General features: G+C 40.1%; 2 protein-coding genes across 8 annotated transcripts in view; one reads left to right on the forward strand and one right to left on the reverse strand.

The window, feature by feature from the left end:
- The window catches only part of ZNF106 (zinc finger protein 106), a 61,823-nt gene extending 50,718 nt beyond the window's left edge, over positions 1–11,105 (reverse strand). For 5 of the 6 annotated variants that reach the window (XM_029950947.1, XM_029950944.1, XM_029950946.1 and 2 more), the window contains exon 1: positions 10,977–11,105. The gene's annotated coding sequence lies outside the window, so the exon portion shown is untranslated. Of the gene's footprint in view, positions 1–10,657; positions 10,718–10,976 lie in introns of those variants that run through there. The other variant, XM_029950942.1, reaches the window with a different exon arrangement.
- Positions 11,106–14,082: 2,977 nt separating this feature from the next.
- The window catches only part of SNAP23 (synaptosome associated protein 23), a 35,711-nt gene continuing 28,095 nt past the window's right edge, over positions 14,083–21,698 (forward strand). Inside the window, exon 1 of one of the 2 annotated variants that reach the window (XM_029952051.1) lies at positions 14,083–14,192. The gene's annotated coding sequence lies outside the window, so the exon portion shown is untranslated. The remainder of the gene's footprint in view (positions 14,193–21,698) is intronic. The other variant, XM_029952050.1, reaches the window with a different exon arrangement.

Here is a 21,698-nt window from a genome sequence, read left to right on the forward strand (position 1 = left end):
AAATTCTATGGCATGAGTTATAATCTGCAAGCTAATAAGTGAATCTAGCTAAGTTGCCCAACATATTCCTCAAAAAGCTCCGTTGTTCTCCGTGCATCTTCTTGTTAACAATATGTTCAATAATCTTCATCCACTTTATACAAGTATGATTATAATAGCAATCATCTTCACTATTCTTTTTATAGAATCTTTTAAGTTCATGGTTGACTATAGTCACAGTGCAATACAGTAAAACATTTACTTTAGCAGTTTAATTGATGTTAATAGCTTTCTAGGGGCCCCTGGATGGCTCAGTCAGTTAAAGTGTCTGACTCCTGTTCAGGTCATGATCTCAGGGATCAGGGGTTCAAGCCCTGCATCAGGTTCTGTGCTGATAGCTTGAAAATGGAGCCTGCTTCGGATTCTTGTCTCCCTCTCTCTCTCTCTCTGATCCTCCCCTGCTTGTACTCTTTCTCTCAAAAAATAAACATTAAACATTTTTTTAAAATAGCTTTCTAAATGCCTTTGTCCTATATTTCAAAAATTGTGAAGTCTCTGAAAAGGTCACCATATATTTCATCAGATTTTAAGGAGGAATTTGGTATCTGCAAATTTTTGAATTTGCAAAAATCAATATCACTTTGTAAATGTCAAAAATCTGTTTACTGAAAGCTCACATACATACAGTGATATATCCAAATATCTTAGCAAGTTAGTAGTAAAAAAAAACATGCTTAGACAAAATTTGTTACTGTTCAAAAGTTCAGCATTCCAATAGCTTGGAAATTTTCCCAGAGCTCAAATTTACCTCAAAATTGTTGCCTTAAAAACAACAGCTGTATAATATCCTCCCAAATGGTCTCAGCTCCCTGTCTCTACTACTCTCAGGTAAGCCTGTACTTTCCCATTCCTCACACTGCAGCAGAAGTCATCTCTTTAAAATGCAAATCTGTTCATAATATTCTCTTTTCTCCCTTTGTTGTATTTTGGAAAATTTCAAACACAAAAATGCTGAAAGCTTCTCAGAGTGAATATCCCACATCCAGGTTCCCATTTATCCCCATATCTACCACTTACATTCTGCCATTAGCATTTTACTATATTTGCTGTATCAAAAAGATACCTATCATTATTTAATCATTTAATCATAATGTATCATGATTTGTTCATATTTTGCCCAGAATCACATGGGGGTCTATGTTCATAAGGTACATTTCTGTAATTTTCTTTTAAATCTGTAACATCTTTATCCAGCTTTAGTTATAGGGTAATGATAGACTAATGAAATGAGTTTGGAAGCAATTCCCTTTTGTCTATTTTCTGGGAGTCTATGTAAGATTGATGTCTTTTCTTCTTTAACTTTTCTTAATATTTATTTTTGAGAGAGAGAGAGAGACAGAGTACAGAGGACGGACAGAGAGAGAGACAGAGAAAGAGAGGGAGAGGGAGGGACGGAGGGAGGGACGGAGGGAGGGACGGAGGGAGGGAGGAAGGGAGACACAGAATCCGAAGCAGGCTCCAGGCTCTGAGCTGTAAGCATAGATCCCAATGCAGGGCTTGAACCCAAAAACCACAAGATCATGACCTAAGCCAAAGTTGGATGCTTAACCAACTAAGACACCAAGGCATCCCTATTTCTTCTTTAAATACTTCATAGAATTCAGGGCGCCTGGATGGCTCAGTCAGTTGAGCATCAAACTCTTGATCTCAGCTCAGGTCTTGATCTCAGGATCATGAATTCAAGCCCTGCACTGGGCTCCACACTATGTGTGAAGCCTACTTAAAAAAAAAAAAAAAAAAAAGAAAACACAAACAAAAAACACCTGATAGAATTCATTAGTAAAACCATTTATGGCCTTGAGTTTTCTTATGGGAAGATTTTTAAATCTTTATCCCATTTGTTTAATACGAGTTTATTCCGATTTTGTTTCAACTTGTGACAGATTTATTTTATTTTATTTTATTTTTTGGTTTGTTTATTTTTGAGACAGAGACAGAGTGTGAGCAGGGGAGAGGGAGAGAGAGAGAGGGAGACACAGAATCTGTAACAAGCTCCAGGCTCTGAGCTGCCAGCACAGAACCTGATGTGGGACTCAAACCCACAGACTGCGAGATCATGACCTGAGCTGAAGTTGGACACTTAGCTGACTGAGCCACCCAGACATCCCTCAACTTGTGACAGCTTTAGTATGTTGATATTGTCAAGAAACTGTACAGTTATTACATCAAATTTTTTGGCATAAGGTTGTTTATAATATCCCTTATTGTCGACAGGATCTGTGGTAATAAATCCCTTTCATTCTTGATATTAGTAATTTGTGTTCTGTTTTTATCAGTGTACCTATGGGCTTATCAACATTATTAATCTTTTCAAAGAACCAACTTCTGGCTTTGTAATTTTGTCCATTATTTGTCTTTCTCTATTTCACTGATTGTTTCTGTTGTCCTTATTATTTCTTTCCTTCAGTCTACTTTGGATTTATCTTACTCTTTGTTTCTAGTTTCATAAGGTAGAACTTTAGGTCACTATCTTTAGACCTCCCTTTTCTAAAATAGGTGTTTAAAATTATAAACTTCCCTCTGAGCATGCCATTAGCTGTATCCTACAAATTTTTAAAGCATTTTTTAATAAACTATCTATATCAGAATAGTTTTAGATTTACAGAGAAATTGCAAAAATAGTAAAGTACCCATATATACCATTCCTAGTTTCCTATATCATTTATATCTTGCATTAGTATGATAGTTTGTCATAATTAATAAAACAATATTGATACATTAAGTGAACATGAGCAGGGGAGGGGCAGAGAGAGAGGAGAGAAAATCCCAAGCAAGCTGTGCATGGTCAGCACAGAGCCCGACATCAGGCACGATCTCATGAACTGTGAGATCATAACCTGAGCCAAAACCACGAGCTGAATACTTAATTGAATGAGCCACCCAGGCGCCCATTTGTTTTTTAACTGTATCAGTTTTGACTTGTATTTTGAACGTTTGGTGTTTGGCACATATGTGTTTATGATGTCATGAATTGACATTTTTATCATTATGACTCCCTTAAGTCTTGCTACACACTTTATCTTCTTTAATTTTTTTCAATTTTATTTATTTTGAAGAGAGCAAGAAGGGTAGAGGCAGAGAGAGAGGGATGGGAAAAAGACAAAGAGACAGAGAATCTCAAGCAGGCTCCGCACCCCCAGCACAGAACCTGATGTGGGGCCCAAGCCCACAAACCACGAATGACATCATTACCAAGGTCCAAACCAAGAGTTAGATGCTCAACTGAGTGAGCCTCCCAGGCATCCCAACACATTTTATCTTGAACTCTATCTGATATGAACATAGCCATTCTAGCCTTCTAATGCTTACGGACTGAAAGGTACATCTTTTTTCCATGCATTTACTTTTAGCCAATCTGTCTGTATGCATTGAATCAGAATACCTAATCCATTATACTAAATAAAATTATTAATATGGGGCACCTGGGTGGCTCTGTCACTTGAGCATCTGACTTCAGCTAGGGTCATGATCTCAGAGTTTCTGAGTTCTAGTGCCTGACTGGCGTCACTACTGTCAGCACAGAGCCCACGTCAAATCCCTGTTCCCCTCTCCCTCTCTGCCCCTCCCCCACTCACATTGTCTGTCTGTCTCTCTCAAAAATAAACATTAAAAATAAATAAATAAATAAGCCCCTCAATGCATCCAACTATTTAAGATAAAAACCAAAATATTTAACAAAGCCCACCTGATATGATCCTTGTTAATAGGTACTAGGTTTGGGCTACTTGACACCTAAATTTCTGTATACCAGACGAAATGATATTTCCAATTTTTCCCCATCTACCATGCTCCCTCCACAGGGCTTTTTCATATGCTGGTCCCTCTCCCTGGAACGCTTTTATTCTTTCCATCTCATTAACTACTCAACCTTCAAATCTCAGTCCAAAAGTCAGTTGCCTGGGGAAGCACTCCCTGATCTCTCAGATTAGGCCATACTCCCTCATACATGCTTCTCTCCTAAAATCCTGTACTTCCTTCATACCACTTATCACAACTATGACTATTTCTGAGGCAGGCAGTAGAGCAGCAGTTCTCAACCATATCAGACACAATACCCTCTTTTTTCCCCCTAAAACATTATGGGAATTTTCATTCATACATAAATACGAGACATGATTATAACAAACCCAGAATGCTCCTCAAGCAGCTGCCCCAAATGTCACCATACTATTTTTCTTTCACGGTATTTATACCTTTTTATTATAAGTATTTAAAAATAAATAAATAGGGGTGCCTGGGTGGCTCATTGGTTAAGCGTCCGACTTCAGCTCAGGTCATGATCTCACTGTTCATGGGTTCGAGCCCCACATCAGTCTCTGTGCTGACAGCTAGCTCAAGAGTCTGGAGCCTGTCTTTGGAGTCTGTGTCTCCCTCTCTCTCTCTGACCCTCCCCTGCTCACTCACTCTCTCTCTCTCTCTCTTTCAAAATTAAAACATTTAAAAAATTTTTTAATAAAAATAAATAAATAAAAATAAAAAAATAAATATTTTATAATAGCTCCTAGCCTACATGAAGTTCAGAGCTACCATAACTTACTTACACATGTAAAATTTTAAATATCAGTATAAGGGCACCTGGGTGGCTCAGTCGGTTAAGTGTCCAACTTCAGGTCAGGTCATGATCTCACAGTTCATTAATTCCAGCTCTAGATCAGGCTCTGTGCTGTCAGCATAGAGCCTGCTTCAGATTCTCTGTCCACAGCCACCCGCCTCCACCGCCCCTCCACTGTTGGCACCCTCTCTCTCTCAAAAATAAATAAAACATTAAAAAAAAGAATTCAAAAAAACATTTCAGGGGCGCCTGGGTGGCTCAGTCGGTTAAGCCTCCAACTTCGGCTCAGGTGAGATCTCATGTTCGTGGGTTCGAGCCTCGCGTCAGGCTCCGTGCTGACAGCTAGCTCAGAGCCTGGAGCTTGCTTCCGGTTCTGTGTCTCCCTCTCTCTCTGCCCCTCCCCCCTCATGCTCTGTCTCTCTTTGTATCAAAAATAAATAAATAAAACATTAAAAAATTAAAAAAAAAACATTTCAACCTGTAAATGGTTGGGCATGGCTATATTAGATGAAGACTATGAATGTGAAAACCACAAACACAGGCTGATAAAAGCATGTTATATTGTTGATGAAAATACCAGGAATAGAATTACTGTCTGTGATATGATTTTCCAAAATAGTGACCAACTCTTTGTAAACTCTGATTTACACAGTAACTATGCTCTATGCAAATCTTTTTTAATTTTTTTTTATGTTTTATTTATTTTTGAAACAGAGAGATTCAGAGCATGAGCAGGGAGGAGCAGAGAGAGAGGGAGGCACAGAATCGGAAGCAGGCTCCAGGCTCTGAGCTAGCTGTCAGCACAGAGCCTGACGCGGGGCTCGAACCCACGAACGTGAGATCATGACCTGAGCTGAAGTCAGAGGCTTAACCGAATAAGCCACCCAGGCGCCCCTCTATGCAAATCTTTTGATTTACACAGTAACTATGCTCTATGCAAAAAACAAAACAACAAAAGTAAAATGTTTATGTAAAACAAATTGGTTCCAAGTTCATGTGATCAGAAACAGATTTTTTTACCTACATGAACATCCTCTGGGACATTTGAAAATGTAAATGTACAACAGTTTTTTTCTGTATAGGGTAGGGATGCTCTTTACATTGCAGGATGTCTAACATACTATTTTCATCCAGTAAAGTCAGTGACATCCTCTCAATGATTTTGAAACCAAAAAACACCCCCCAAATTTCCAAACCTCCCTAGGAGATGATCTGAAACTCATTAAAAACCACCATATTAGGGTTAAGGAAGATAGCAAGATCTCTATACCCAGACTACTTGTGTTGGAAACCTGGCTCTATCACTTACTAGTAGTGTGTGATCTTGACCAAGTAATTTAATTTCTTTGTGCTTCAGTTTCTACATTCATAAAAACAAAATTATCAGAATCAGTGTCATAGAGCTGTTATGAAGAATAAATTAGAAAATCCTTATTAAGTGTTTGGCACAAAGCTGGTACCTAATCTTTCTATAGTCATTATTGTAATTATTTGCTTAATGACTGACTCTCCCAGTAGAGGGTTAACTCCATAACAGCTAGCTGGAATGTCTGTTATATTTATTATTTTATTTCTATGACCTCCTACACCATCTGGTATAGAATAAATACTCAATATTGAATGAATGAATAGAAGTTAGCAAAGATGTTTGAAATATAAACAATAAAAACTGGGGCACTACCTTCAACAGTATTATTTTAGGTTATGCCACTAAAATACTTCTATATATGTATGTCAAAACTTACCCTAATTACATTTACAAGTAGAATATATCTAGTGGGATACCCAAAAAACTGAAAATAGTTTTTGCCTCTGGAAAAAAAATTGAGGGCACAGGGGTTGGAAATTTATTTTTCACTATCAGCTTTTTTGTACTTTTCAAAAAATTTAGCAGTAATACACATGTATTATCGTTCATTTTTTTTAATTTTCTTTTTACCTAGACGTCTTAAGGCACAAAAACAAGAGTGCATAATGCTTCTTTGTACAAAACTTTTTTGGAACTCCATAAATCATCAAGAGGTGCAAGACTGCACCTCTTTTGAACTTGCACCTATTTTGAAATTTCAGAATGGCTCATCACAGTAAAGAGACCTATCCCAGTTTACTGATACCCCAAAAAAGTCTAATAGAGTTAGAAACTGATTACCTATCCCAAAATCTATAAAGGGACAAGTAGCATAACTACTAGGAGTAATAACAATTTTATATTTATATACCAGTTTATAGTTTACAACATCTGGTGGAAAAGCATGACCTTCAAAGCAGAGAAAAATACTTAATAGGTTTACTACCTTGAGTAAATTTTAATCTCTCTGAACTTCAAATTCCTCTTCTATAAAATGAGATACTACCACTTAGTAATCAGGGATTCAGTTTAAAAAAGCAGCAGCAGCAATTTCTTGCAGCAAACTTTTCTTTTAAAGGTAATTATCTACATTTTCAATAGGTAACAGGTTTCAAATTTTTAAAATACAATGGGAGTACAGCTGGTTTCAATGGAGAACTCAGATTTACCACCTGAACCCACTAATCAATCTCAGCATCACTAACGGGAAAAACTAGAGTATCGAGCATAGCCCACATAGCATACCCAGTGTTTAACCTGAAATCCATCAAGCATTTACCTATTAACAAGCTAAGTGATAACACTATGCATCAATCAGATAAATTCAGATAATTGACAGGGTCTCTTCAACAAGTTATGATAAAGTTAACTGTTCCAGATTTGAAAGATTTCAAGAGACATAATAGCCAAATGCAATGCATAAACTTTGATTGGAAATAGGATCAAAAACAGTATAAAAAAAGGGGGGGCAATTTGGGGAAAATTTTTAATTTTTTAAGTCTATGTTCTTTTGTATTCTCTACGCCCAATGTGGGGGTCGAACTCACAACTCTGAGATCAAGAGTTGGATGCTCTTCCACTGAGCCAGCCGGGTGCCCCCAATTTGGGGGAAATTTTAATAAACACTGGGTGGGGTGCCTGGGTGGCTCAGTCGGTTATGCCTCCGACTTCAGCTCAGGTCAGATCTCATGTTCGTGGGTTCAAGCCCCACATCAGGCTCTGTGCTGGCTGCTAGCTCAGAGCCTGGAGCCTGCTTCCGGTTCTGTGTCTCCTTCTCTCTCTGCCACTCCCCCTCTCATGCTCTGTCTCTCTCTGTATCAAAAATAAATAAAACATTAAAAAAAATTTTTTTAAATAAACACTGGGTATTACAGCATATAGAATTTGTTGTTTAGTGTGATTATGTTATTGAGTTATGCAGGAAAATGTTCTTTTTATTAGAGACGTATTAAAGTGTGTAGGGGATGGGGCGCCTGGGTGGCTCAGTCGGTTAAGCCTCCAACTTCGGCTCAGGTCAGATCTCACGTTCGTGGGTTCGAGCCCCGTGTCAGGCTCTGTGCTAACAGCTAGCTCAGAACCTGGAGCCTGTTTCCGGTTCTGTGTCTCTTTCTCTCTCTGCCCCTCCCCCTCTCATGCTCTGTCTCTCTCTGTATCAAAAATAAATAAAACATTAAAAAAAATAAAAAAAAAATAAAGTGTGTAGGAGTGAAATGTTAGGAATAAAAGCAAATAGCAATGTACTAAGAGATTTTTAAATAAATGACCAATTTACATGGGTTCAATATAGTACTTTCTCCACTTTCCTGGATGTTTAAAAGTTTTCAGGGGCGCCTGGGTGGCTCAGTTGGTTGAGTGACCGACTTCGGCTCAGGTCATGATCTCATGGTTTGTGGGTTTAAGCCCCACATGGGGCTCTGTGCTGACAGCTCAGAGCCTGGAGTCTGCTTCAGATTCTGTGTCTCCCTCTCTCTCTGTCCCTCCCCCACTCATGCTCTGTTTCTCTCTGTCTCAATAATAAACATGAAAAAAAATAAGTTTTCATAAAAAATCCTTAAAAATTTATATAGGAAATGATTCCCTTCCTATTCCTGTTTCTCAGCCACTTCCACCTCCAGTCACTGTTACCAGTTTCTTCTGAATCTTTCCAGAGATATTCTAGGTATATATATGCAAATACATACACTTTAAAAAAAAAAAAAAACCCACAAATGGTTGCAAAACCTTTCTCACTTTTTTTTTCCCACTTACAGTATCTTGGTTATTACTCAATACTATCACACAACAGAGGGCTGGCTGGCTCATTCTAACAAAGGCACACTTTGTTTAACCAGTCCTCTACTGATGAACTTAGGAACTGTAATTTCTTGATAGTCTCTTTGAGATTAGAAGAGGAAAAAAATGCAAATGACTGTAAGGTTTGAATTAGAGATTTAGCATGCTGAATGTACAGTTGAAGTATTCCTACACAACTTGTTCTATTCTGCCTACATGTTCTTATTCACTGGATACACTAATTAATCCTGAACTTCCCACTATATTTGAATTAGGAAAGGGACATGTCTATTTCTCACAGAGCCATTCCTGGCCCCAGAACCAATTCAGCTAGCATCTACCATTATTCCTTCCTTTTCTTGAACCTCTTATACAGTAGACTACATGTGCTGTGCTCTAAGCTAGATAATTACCATTTGCAGTTTTTCCTTTTTAGATTATCTTTTCATCAAAGCAATTAATTATGAACTAACTTGATCAGATTCCTTCACACCACCTTCCAGGCCATGCTGAAGTTCTCTTAAAAAAGTATCTAGTACCTTTATTTTATTTTTGTTGAAGGTTTATTTATTTTTGAGACAGAGACAGTATGAATGGGGAAGCGGTAGAAAGAGGGAGACACAAGGTGCCTGGGTGGCTCAGTTGGTTAAGTGTCCAGCTTCGGCTCAGGTCATGATCTCACGGTTCGTGGGTTCAAGCCCCGCATCAGGCTCTGTGCTGACTGCTAGCTCAGAGCCTAGAGCCTGTTTCAGATTCTGTGTCTCCCCCTCTCTCTGACCCTCCCCTGCTCCTGCTATCTCTGTCTCTCAAAACTAAATAAAAAACAGAAAAAAATCCTTTAAAAAAAAAAAAAAAAAGAAAGAGGGAGACACAGAATCCGAAACAGGCTCCAGGCTCTGAGTTGCCAGCACAGAGCCAGACATGAAGCTCGAACTCACCGAGCTGTGATGTGACCGGAGCCAAAGTCGGAAGCTTAACCAACTCAGCCACCCAGGGGCCCCTCTAATACCTTTAAAAGCACATACCATTCGCTAGACTGAGGAGTTAACTCTAGAAACTATAACTGTAATGTGTAATGCAGTTGCTTCTTAAAAGTGCTTAGAATATCTCATTTGGTGTAACAGGAAAAGACTAAGGAATTAGCTCTAGAAACTGTACCTGAAATGTAGTTGCTTCTCAAAAGTGCTTAGATATCTAACTTGGTATAACAGGATAAAAATGACACTTGGCATATGAATGAATGAAGTGGTGAATTTCACCACTTATCCTAGCTAGTTTAGCTTGAGCAAATTACAGTCAAACCCTTAGTGACCTCATCACACACAGGCTTCAAAAAAACCACTTTCCATTACAGTATCTCGTAAATTTTTTGTGACAGACCTGAGTGTACCTGGTACACATGCAACAAATGCTAAATAAATCCTAACTGAACCTAAATATTCCATGGATTCATCCACAACCAAACTTGAGAATAAAGCTTAAAACACATTTTAAGATTTCCCATGGGGTTTAGAATACTATTAGACTTTTAGGAAGTGCTCACAAGTTATCTAAGATTGACTAAATTCGATATAAACCATTATGGTAGATAAAGTGCCCATTTGCTAAGTAAGAGAAGAACTTCCCTTAACTCGGATTGCAGTCCTAGGTTGCTAAGAGCCATGGAAATTTCAAACTTCCCAATAAAATGGCTTAGTCTGACTCTTAAAGATAATTAAATTTAACAGATTCAAACAAAGCATTTGAGTGCAAAGCCTTTCCTCCCCATAATAATACACCGAGATTCGGATTAAATATTAGCTTGACACGTAGTAGCTCCATAAATCCTAATTATTAAGACGCATCTCAAAAGGAGAGAAAACGGAAGGAGGAAAAAGAACGAGGGCTGTCAGTCACAAGAGGTCGAAAGGTGTCCCTTGGCCTGTGACCTGTAGGCCTTTAAGCACCTGAGTCTGCGGGATCCCTGAGGAACCGGGGATCGAAGAAGGTGAGCGGCCTCCCCTTAAGGTCAAGGTTCTTGCAGGCACGTTTCCGGCTGGGGCTGGAAGCAGAGCCGGAACGCCCCCGCGAGAATCTGTACCCCGAAGCACCGCCTGCCAGTAAACCGCGCGGGCTCCGGAAGAGGGAAGCACCGGGTTGCCCCTGTGCCGCAGCCTGCACGAGCAAAAACCCGGCCGCGTCCAGCAGCCCCAAAGCTCAGGGGCAGACCACCAGGACCCTCCGGTTCCGATATGCCTCAACGCAGTCCGGCCCCTCGATACTCACACTCACAGCCGACCCCTCTTACTCCATCAGGCAGCCAAGGTCCCGGCAAGGGGACTCTCCGAAGCCCCCCCTCAGTTTTGGGTCCGGCGGCCCACTCCGGACCCCCTCCCCGCCGGGCACCGCCGCCGCCGCCGCCAGCGCGCAGGCGCACACCGCCGCCGTCACGCTCCTCTTTTTTTTTTCCAACCCTTCGCTGTCCGCCTTCCTCAATAATCTAGCTTTATTTGAACACAGGAAAGTGGACAACGGACACAGGGGGAAAGCAGCTTTACTCAAAAAGAAGCGAAGATCAAAGGCCCGCCCGCAAGCTTGAGGAAGAGTTACTCTGCTGCACTGAACCCAGCTGTGACTAGCCTCCCTCGTTCCTTTTTTATTCTCTTTGCTCTTCCCCGGCCTTTCTTTTGCTTCTACTCTCTTCCTAAATCCCCAGTATTCCTTTTATGCAGTGGCAATTGTTTAAGCTAAATTTCCAACCATTCCTGCCTTGGAAAATTTACTGAAATGTAATGGATGGTGCAAGAGTTTGATGACAGACAGATCTGAGTTCAAATGTTTACCTAGCCTCTAGTAGCTTATGACTTTGGGCAAATTGCAAGTTTTCTTGGAAACTCGGTTTCTTCACAGTTAAAATTAGGATAATGCTATCTCTCAGTGTGTTGCTCGGATTAAAAGATATAATATAGGTCAAGTTCCTATCCATGAATGGGTGCCTGTCAAAGTGCAAATACCAATGATTATATTCTTACTAATATTTAATATATTTATTTTCTTTATTAAACTTAGCCCATACTCATTCCCTCCTGTTTTAGTGACAAATAATCAGATAAACCAAATTCCTTTAGGATTAATAATGTTGTGAAGTTACTCCTCCCATATTATTGAACTTCTGATGATGTCTATGTTTAACAAGACCTGTGATACCTAAAATCAAAGCAAGCACCTCCACTATGTGTAAGTCCAGACTTGCTACGAACCTCTTTTTTTTTTAAATATTTATTTTTGAGAGAGAGAGAGAGAGCCCTCACGTGAGCAGGGGAGGGGCAGAGAGATAAGGGGACAGAGGATCGGAAGTAGGCTCTATGCTGACAGCAGAGCGTTTGATGCATGGCTCAAACTCACAAACTCCGAGATCATGACCTGAGCGAAGTCAGACACAACTGACTGAGCCACCCGAGTGCCTCCAGATTTACTTCTAGAGGACTGAGGAACTATTCCAACTGTGTGTTTGTGACATCACAAGTCCTTTAAACACTCAAGGTCTGAGGTATGCTGCTCATTCTACTCTCCTTTAAAGGCATGCAGTGGAAGGGCTATGTTACCCTATAAACTCAGGGCCATAGTCCAAAGAAAAGCTTGTAAAAGACCAAGGTCAGCCATTGGTGAGCATCAAGGTAATCCCAGATCAGGGTTCTTTAACTTTGGGACTATTGATATTTCGGAGACGATTCTTGTGCTCCCTGGTGCATTGCAGGATATGTAGCAGCATCCCTGGACACCAAATGCCTGTACTGTCCTCTTTATATTCCCCACTCCAATCCCTGTTGTTTTGAAAGTCAGAAATGTCTCCAGACACTCAAATGTCCCTGCAAGGGCAAAAATGTCCCTGGTTGAGAACCATGGCATTACACCATGGATAAATACACCATAAATAAACTCAACCATAACATTTTGTCCACTTTTGCTTACAAGAAGTGATTGGTGCTTGAGAAAGCTGCACACCAAGGTAGAAGCTGGAGAGTTCATTTTTTACAAATCTTATACAGGCCCTTGACACTGCTCACCAATCCTGCTCCTTCTCTGATCAACTTGTTCTGCCACTGTTTACAGCCATATTTGAAAACTCCACTGCCCTTAAAACTCTCAATCCTTTTCTATTAGCAAATGACCTCATCTCCTACTTCACAGAGAAAACAGAGGTCATCAGATGGGAACTTCTTTAACTTCCTGTTACTAAACATACACACAGACACATACTTCCTCTTATTATAATTGAGTAGGTGTCTTTATCTCTCTTCCTAGACTGTTCCTCCCACCAGTGCTTTAGATTGTCTCTCCTGTTATTCTCTCAAGATCTTTACCTAGAAACACTTCTGCTTAATTAACTGTTTTCCCCCCTCATTTGTATCTGGCCTATCATACTCAAGTTTCTCCTGTCTTTAACAAAAATCCAAACAACAGAAACAAATACTTTGACCCAAACTTTCCAAAAGCATTTTTAACCTCTCCCCATTTTTGCACCTCCTCTCTCTCCAAATTACTGCAACCTATCTTTCAACTTCATCATTCCACCACATAGCTTTCACTAAGATCACCAATGACCCCTGTGTTACTATATACAAAAAATATTTCTCAGGGTTCATTTTCCTTGACGCTTAAAAGTAGACTCCTTTGAGATGCTCTTTTTTTTTTAAAATTATTAATTTCCAGTACGTGCTCCATTCTTAGAGGTGCCTAGAAGAGTTCCCGGACCTGTTTAAGGCCCTTCAGTGGCTTTCTGTGGCCATAGTATAAAGTTAAGGCTCACTAGTCCCAAAGTGCAAGACCACCAAGATCTAGTCCTTGCCGACTAGTTAAAGGTTATTCCCCACTTCACCCGGAGATATACGATGAGCTCTAAGCCTCTAAGCAGTAAGAACCATAAGGAATTTACAGAAAGTGCTTGTTCCTAATGGCATATGCTGTTCCCGCTGGCTGGAAAACTACCACCCTCTACCCCAGACTTCTGGGAGAATTCCTACTTAGCCTTCCGGATTGAAAACCCTTCCAGACATCCCTAAGGATAAGGCGCTGCTTTCATTGTGCACCAGCTCCGCTTCGGACATTCTGATGCCACTCACTAAATTCGGTCCACTATTATTTATTTACATATAGAGCTCTAATCTAAAGACCCTGGAGGGGAGGGAAGGCATTCATCCAGTAGATGGCTTGCCCTCGACAAATGTTTGTTGTATGAATACATCCCACCTTCGGAATGGATTCGAATTATCCAGTTAACAGGTAACTCCCCAAGCTCTCCGCCTGCGTGGCAAGGAAGTTTAAACCCCTCAGACGGTGATTGGCTCTGGCTCCAGGGGTGTGTCCGCGCCCGCACAGCCGAGGAAGTGCGCAGGCGCGCGTATCCGGCGCGCGCAGGCGCTAGGAAGACGCAGCTCTAGGTCCGGTCTGGTGGGTGTCGGAGCCGCTGCGGCGCGAGAGAGGAGTGGCCGGAACTGTTGGGTGAGCTACCAAGGAGTGGGGTTGAGGGAGCTAGCCGGGTTGAAGATTGGGATCAGGTCCCAAGAAGAAAGAGTATTATTGTGATGGTTTAAAAGTTGGTTGGGTCGGGCTTATGGGGAGGAGGGGGAGGTGCTCTCGCCTGGACTGGGCAGGTCGGGCCCGTAGCAAGGACGCGAGGCCCGGGGAAACTACCGAGGGGCTGGCGGAGGAACGGTGGCGGGATGGTGGTTCGCTTGTCCCCTCCTCAAAACCAAGCAGAGGTAAACTTCCACTCAGTCTTCCCTACAGTGTTGCTCTGGTCGTAATTAATAGGCTGTATGGTAACCACAAGTGATCAGATAGCTCTGAACTAGTTGTTTGAAGGTCCCTGAGGTTCGTGGTCCATGGAAAGTCCATGCTCTGTAGGAAAGTCCATTCTTACCTCTTGGCTTTACTGCAGACACAACGAAGGATCCGTAAAAAAACGAATTTCACAATTCCAGCCGGGAGTTGTTGGGGGTAGGGAGGAAGTACTGGAAAGTGCTGTTTCATTTCAACCTTTTTAAAATCATTAATCACTACAATGTTAGGAAAGGTACATGAGAGTAGAGGAAACCAAAAGACGTCAAAGGTGAGAAGGGAATATCATTTTGTCTTTTGCTAGTCGTCAGGGAATAGGGGGGGGACGACTGGAGAGAGTTGTTTGGATACTGGCAGCTTCTGACAGCGTTTCCTCGGCCATGTGAAAATAATGTAGCTTCTTAGTAGCAGATATTTCTTTTTTTTTAATTTTTTAATGTTTTATTTATTTTTGAGAGAGAGAGAGAGAGAGAGCGAGCGTGCGTGAGAGAGAGAGCGTGAGCAGGGCAGGGTCAGAGAGAGAGAGGCAAACACAGAATCTGAAGGCAGACTCCAGGCTCTAAACTGTCAGCACAGAGCCCGGCGCGGGGCTCGAATCCACGAACCGTGAGATCATGACCTGAGCTGAAGTCGGAGGCTCAACCGACTGAGCCACCCGGGCGCCCCAGAGCAGGTGTTTCAAGAATTGAGAGATTTATTACTTCATCTGCCCTGGTGCTCTTAAGATTGACTTTCACATGTGCAGGTAAAATACGGCAGAAATGGACAGATAGAAATGGTTCTCCCACGTTGTTTTCCAGCCTGGAAAATACCACACTTTAAATTCACAGGACATCATTAACTAGAATACTTTGAAGTCTAACATTAAAATATTTCATACTAAGATTTTTAAAAAATAATGTTTCTTCCACAATCACAGTTGATGCCGAAGGTATCTAATGGTTGTCTTTTATTCCTTTGGCAAGAGGGAATGAAAAAACATTCATACAAATATTAGGAGAAACACCTCACATTACCATGCTCCTTTGACAGATTTTGTGAAAGTGAATAAAATGGACATGCAACAGCTCAAATCTTTATCAGTGTTACTAAACTTTTTTAAATTTTATTTTTTATTTTTAGTTTTTTTGGGGGTGCTTATGGTATGTGGATATGCACTAGAAAATTGCTGCTATCGTAGTTTCAGGATAGCAATGACTTATTGTGCCATTATTTTCTTAATAGTATAACGCTCTTTCTTATCAACTAGTATTTCTATATGTAACTTAGTGTTTGCTTCTTTTACTCTAAATGAACTTAAGCATAATAGGAAGCTCATTTAACTAAAAGTCACACCTTTTCTAATCATTCAGAACATAGCCTCAAGCCAAGAAGGAAGCAGGTAAAGAATGAAATAGGCCTAAGTTGTTCATGAGACAACTGTCAGGATTTCACTCATCAAGAACCATACTGCCATCATAAACTTTGCCTTTTAGAAGATCATCTGTGTTATTTTATTTCATATTTTTAATAGGTTTGTTTCAGCATTACCCTTTTTCAAAGTGATAATCTGTGAAATCATGGTTTTTGTGTATTTTATATCCTTTTCTAGTACACGTTATGATATACATGTAACTATTAAGTACATAATAATTGCTGGGGGCACCTGGGTGGCTTAGTTAGGCATCCAACTCTTGATTCTGGCTCAGGTCATGACCTCACAGTTCATAAGTTTGAGCCCCACATTGGGCTCTGCACCCCCTCCAAATAAATAAACATTTAAAATAATGAAACTAAAAACTATTTAAAAGCATGACTAGTGCTTACATAACAGCTGAAATCATCTTGTGTTCTTACTCTGCACTCTGGAAAATACTGCTTTGGAATAACCTACTCAGGGTTTTTTGGGGTTGGTTTTTTTTTTTTTTTGGTTTTGGTTTTTTAATTTTTGAGAGACAGAGCCAGTGCAAGCAGGGGAGGGTCAGAGAGAGAGGGAGACACAGAATCCGAAGCAGGCTCCAGGCTCTGAGGTGCCAGCACAGAGCTGAGCTAGCTGTCAGCACAGACCCTGACCTGGAGCTCGAACCCAGGAACCGAGATCATGACCTGAGCTGAAGGCAGCCTCTCAGCCGACTGAGCCACCCAGGAGCCCCTCTACTCAGTCTTTTAAAAAAAAATTTTTTTTTTAGAGAGAGGGCACAAGTGAGTGAGGGAGCAGATTGAGAGAGAGAGAGAATTCCATGAGGGGCAGAGGAGAGGAGAGAGAAAAGCGGAGCTTGTTTGAAGTGGGACTGGAACTTAGAAACCTTGAGATCCTGACCTGAACCGAAGTCAGATGCTTAACCTTGAGCCACCCAAGTGCCCCATACCTACCCACTTTAAAATTAAGGATTGGCCTAGACCACTGGACTTCCTAATTCTGTGAACCCAGTGATGGCATTTAGAATTGTGACACAATTCTAGCAAACTTATCTGGTTTCACCAGATAAAAGTAGATTAGAATAGCAAACAGGAAAAAGAGGGTGTTAGCTCTTTGACATTTTAGTGAATTTGACATTTAGTGAAATCAGCTGCCTTTTGTGGTGGTTTATTTATTAATTTTCTGATTTAAGGTGCTTTTTTTTTTTTCTTCCTCTGGTTCTTGTGTTTTAAACATTCTGGAAGTCTGTTTTTTTAGTTGTGTTTAATTCAGCGTTATGCACATTTGTAATATATGAGGGTGCTTGCATCCAAGAGTGCTGAACTTTTTGATTCTAGTGCCATATTTTGTTTGTAGGTCTGTAGATTAAGAGAGGACCAGATGACAAGGACTGGTCTTTGTTGCTGGGAGGTAGAGACTTGACACAGATGGATCCACTGCGTCCAACAATTGGAGGAAGTGGATTGTAGAGCCAGGAAACAGCATGTACTGTTCCTTTTGCAAGACTGTGGGTGGAGGTGGGGTTCCTTTTGCCGTCATTTAAAGTCACTGTTGGTTTTGATTTCAGTTTAGTTTGTATTGCTACTAAAATATATCACTAATGAGTGTATTTTTCTAGAATCCCCTCATCATGTTGATTTTTGTCAGATCTGTAACTTGCATTTAAATTTATTTGAACAATGCTTTGGTAATTGAGGCTACCTTTAGATGGCCGCTTGAGGCTTATAAAATAAAATTCCCGACTTCTTTGTAGAGTGTACAAAGCCCTTCACAACCTGTCTCCTGTGTCTCCCCACCCTGCCCATGCTGTACACACATACATACAGTATATTACTGCATGACTACTGAGGTCTTACATTGCAACGCTTCTTTGATAGTATAAAAATCACAGTTTTTTTAGGGTTGTTCATGTTTGGATTTTGATTTGCAAATCAAAATCATGAGAGATGTTTAATAATTATTATGAAAAATTATGTAGCATTATTGAGCACTATAAACCATGCCAGCCAAGGTTTAAATGCTTTGTATGCGTTAACTCAATCCTTTTAATGGTAAAATAAACATTATATCCTCATTTAATGAAAACTGAAGTACAAAGAAGTAAATTAAACAATAGTCAGGATTTAAAAACATGCCTCCAAGTATTGGGCATTTAACCACTACATTGTATAAACAAGAATGCCACTCTTTTAACCTACTGTGGGGGGGTGGGGAGCGGAGATACTCTTTTCCAGGGACCTGAGTGCTAATGTTCTCTGTCTCTGGCATCTGATTCCTACTGTCAGAATATTTGAGAAGCTAACCAGAAAGCTTCTAGGTGAACTTGGAATTGGAGCCAAAATACCTGGGTAATTAGGGTAAATACTTTATTCAGGCAAGGTGAAGCTTTGGCCCTACTTTATACTTGGTGTCTCCTTAGCAGATATCATACTTAAGTCTGCCGGATTGTAGATCTTTCCAACCTGGAGAATGAATGTTGCCTTCTTGAGCCTTTTAACTTTCATAAAGCATCCCTTTTCCTTTTCCATTGTTTTTCTTTTCAACAGTGTTGATATAATTGATTGTATTTCATATATATCCACCAATCTAGGATTATGGTCTGGTCACTTAGAATAGAATTGGGGAAGTTCCTGGATTGAGAAGGACTTGACAACTAGGTGTTGGACGTCAGCAATTAAGTTATAAACTACTTCTGTAAAGCTGAAGTGTAATTTTGATCTTTTGGTTCCTGATTTTTAGTGGTATTTTCTCACTCAGCAGTATGGTTTCTGTCTTGAATCATGTGCTTCAGTGCTCTTTGAAACCAAGATGTTTAATAGATATGATTTAGTGGTGTACTTCTTCTTTGTATAGGTCTTGAGCTTCATAAGAATGGTTAAAGTTGGGGCACCTGGGCGGCTCAGTCGGTTGAGCATCCGACTTCGGCTCAGGGCATGATCTCACGGTTCATGGGTTCGAGCCCCATTTCGGGCTCTGTGCAAGAATGGTTAAAGTTGTTCTCATAGAAGGAAGTAGAAAAGAACCTTGAGAGAGGAAGTAAAAGGAGGAAGCTAACCTTAACATAAATAAAGCTCTCATCTAATTGTCTTCAGAAATTAAATTTCCTAATCAGAGCATGGAGACTTTTTGGGGTAACCTAGAGTATTTTGAGTATTTTGAAAACTGTACACCTGTATTCTTTCGTATGTGAGCATCCTTCTTTACTTCCTTCTAAATGTTTCATGTTAAAAATAGGGGCACTGGGTGGCTCAGTTCATTAAGCATCCAACTTTGGCTCAGGTCATGATCTTGCAGTTTGTTTGAGTCCCCTGTCTAGAGCCTACTTTAGTTTCTGTGTCTCTCCCTGCCCCTACCCCGATCTAACACTCTCTTAAAAATAAACATTAAAAAAAAAATGTCCCCTTACTTGATAGCAAATACTTGAAAAATGCTTGTGGAATGAATAAAGAGGGATGTATTCCATGACTGGTATTTCTTTCTGCCAAGCCTCCAGATTAGGTAGGCTGCTGACTCTCCATCCAACAGCATAAAAGAATTTTCAGCTCTTTTGGGGCAATCACCATAACTAGATGTCACCACATTCTCTTCTGACAAACTTGGCCTTGTTTTCCTCCTCAGTTGGGTCCTGGTCTGGCAGGCCTTCCTAAGACCACAGGCTTCCTCAAACAACTCCTTTCAGTTATCATCAGGTCTGTTCCAAGAACGCCACTCCCCTCCCCTAGGAAGGATTACGCATTATGGAGAGAGCCAAAGAGCCAGAAGTATTGCATTTTATTCTCTTAGCACAAATAAGTTAGACTAGATGATCTCTGAGGTTTATTCTCTGAGATAAGAATTGAACAGAAATTTTGTTCCCATGTAGCAGATTAATTAAGCAGAAACTTTTGTGGGTTAGTAGTTTCCAAGTCATGTTCCATGGAACCCTTGTTCCTTGTGATTAATAAATGTATTCTTTGAAGGAAAGATTTTTTTTTAAGTTTTTTTTCTTTAAATATTTATTCATTTTTGAGAGAGACAAAGTGGGTGGGGGAGAACAGAGGATCTGAAACAGGCTCTGTGCGAACAGCAGCAAGCCCAATGTGGGGCTTGAACTCACAAACTGTGAGATCATGACCTGAGCTAAAGTAGGATGGACAACCAACTGAGCCATCCAAGCACCCTTGAAGGAAAGATCTTTAGGTCATTTACATTTGACTGAAATAGCCAAAGTTAAACAGATTACTTTGCTGCTTCAGGATTTCTCATTTCCAGCCAAGAATTTAATTAGCCAGCTAGTTTATAAGGACAGATATACAACTAGGAGATGAGGAGGTATCAGAGCTAAATATCTTCATTGTAGAAAAATCATGGATGATATCCAGAATTGAAGCATATGAAGCATATGATTTAGGAATTTGGGATTAAAAACTGGAACAACTAATACTGTTGAAAATTTTGCCTTTGGGTCTTAGGAGCAGGAATTGGTTTGGGGCGTGAGGAGGGCAGGGGAATTGCTATTTATTACTGTTGTGGAACTGTTTGACTTCTTAAACCATGTACATATATAGATTTGGGTAAAATTAAATATGGAAGAATCTAAATCTTCAAAAGTAGTTTTAAATGGCTGAATATTCCATCATGTATTTATACCATAATTATTCAAATCCCTGTTATTGGTTACTTAAATGGTTTCCTTTTTTTTTTTTTTAACACTGTAAGTAATACTGGAACTGGGATGCCTGGTGGCTCAGTATGTTAAGCATCCAACTCTTGATTTCGGCTCAGGTCATAATCTCATGGTTCCTGAGATCAAGCCCCACCTAGGGCTTTGTGTTGGTGGCACGGAGCCTGGTTGGGATTCTCTCTTTCCCTCTGTCCTCCCCTGCTTGGTCTCTCCACCCCCTCCATAAATAAATAAATAATACTGGGGCTAAAGTATCTTTGTACCTATGATTTTCTTCTACATTGCTAGAAGTAGAACAAAGCCAAAGAACAGGAATAATTTAGAATTTTCTTGTATGTTCTGCAGTATTTTTAAATTTTTTAAAAAATGTTTTTATTTATTATTGAGAGAGAGAGAGAGACAGAGCATGAGCATGGGAGGGGCAGAGAGAGGGAGAGACACAGAATCTGAAGGAGGCTTCAGGTTCTGAGCTGTCAGCACAGAGCCCAATTGCGGGGCTCAAACTCCTAAACCATGAGATCATGACCTGAGCCGAAGTCACAAGCTTCACTTTTACTGACTGAGCCACCCAGGCACCCCATATATTGCATTGTCTTTTGAGAGTTTTAGTTTTTAAAAATCATCATTTTATTTTCCTAAACAGCGGTCAAGAAAACTTTAATTTTATAGGAGTGGGAATTGAAATACCCACAGACATCCTGAATGCTAAAAAACAAAACAAAACAAAACAAAAAAACCTATATCACTGTTTCTTGTGTCATTTGGAACTTGCAACATTTTTTTATCTTTTAGAGTTTTTTACTATCAGTGATTTATAGTCATTTCATAGACCTGCTGTTAATGAAGTTAAAGAGTAATGGAGTATTGTGAAACCTATCTGCAAAACCAGTATATGTTTATAACTTTCTGGGAAGGGAGTGACAGATTGGGTTAAATAGGTAATGGGGATTAAGGAGTGTATTTGTCATGATGTGTGCCAGGTGATATATGGAATTAATGAATCACTATATTGTATACCTTAAACTACTATAACACTGTTAAATGAATTAAAGTAAAAACTTACAAATAAAATAAAAAATCCTTTTAAAGAAAATTGAGAAGAGGG

The sequence above is a fragment of the Suricata suricatta genome, chromosome 9 (assembly GCF_006229205.1).
Source record: "Suricata suricatta isolate VVHF042 chromosome 9, meerkat_22Aug2017_6uvM2_HiC, whole genome shotgun sequence".
In the NCBI taxonomy this organism is placed as follows: Eukaryota; Metazoa; Chordata; class Mammalia; order Carnivora; family Herpestidae; genus Suricata; species Suricata suricatta.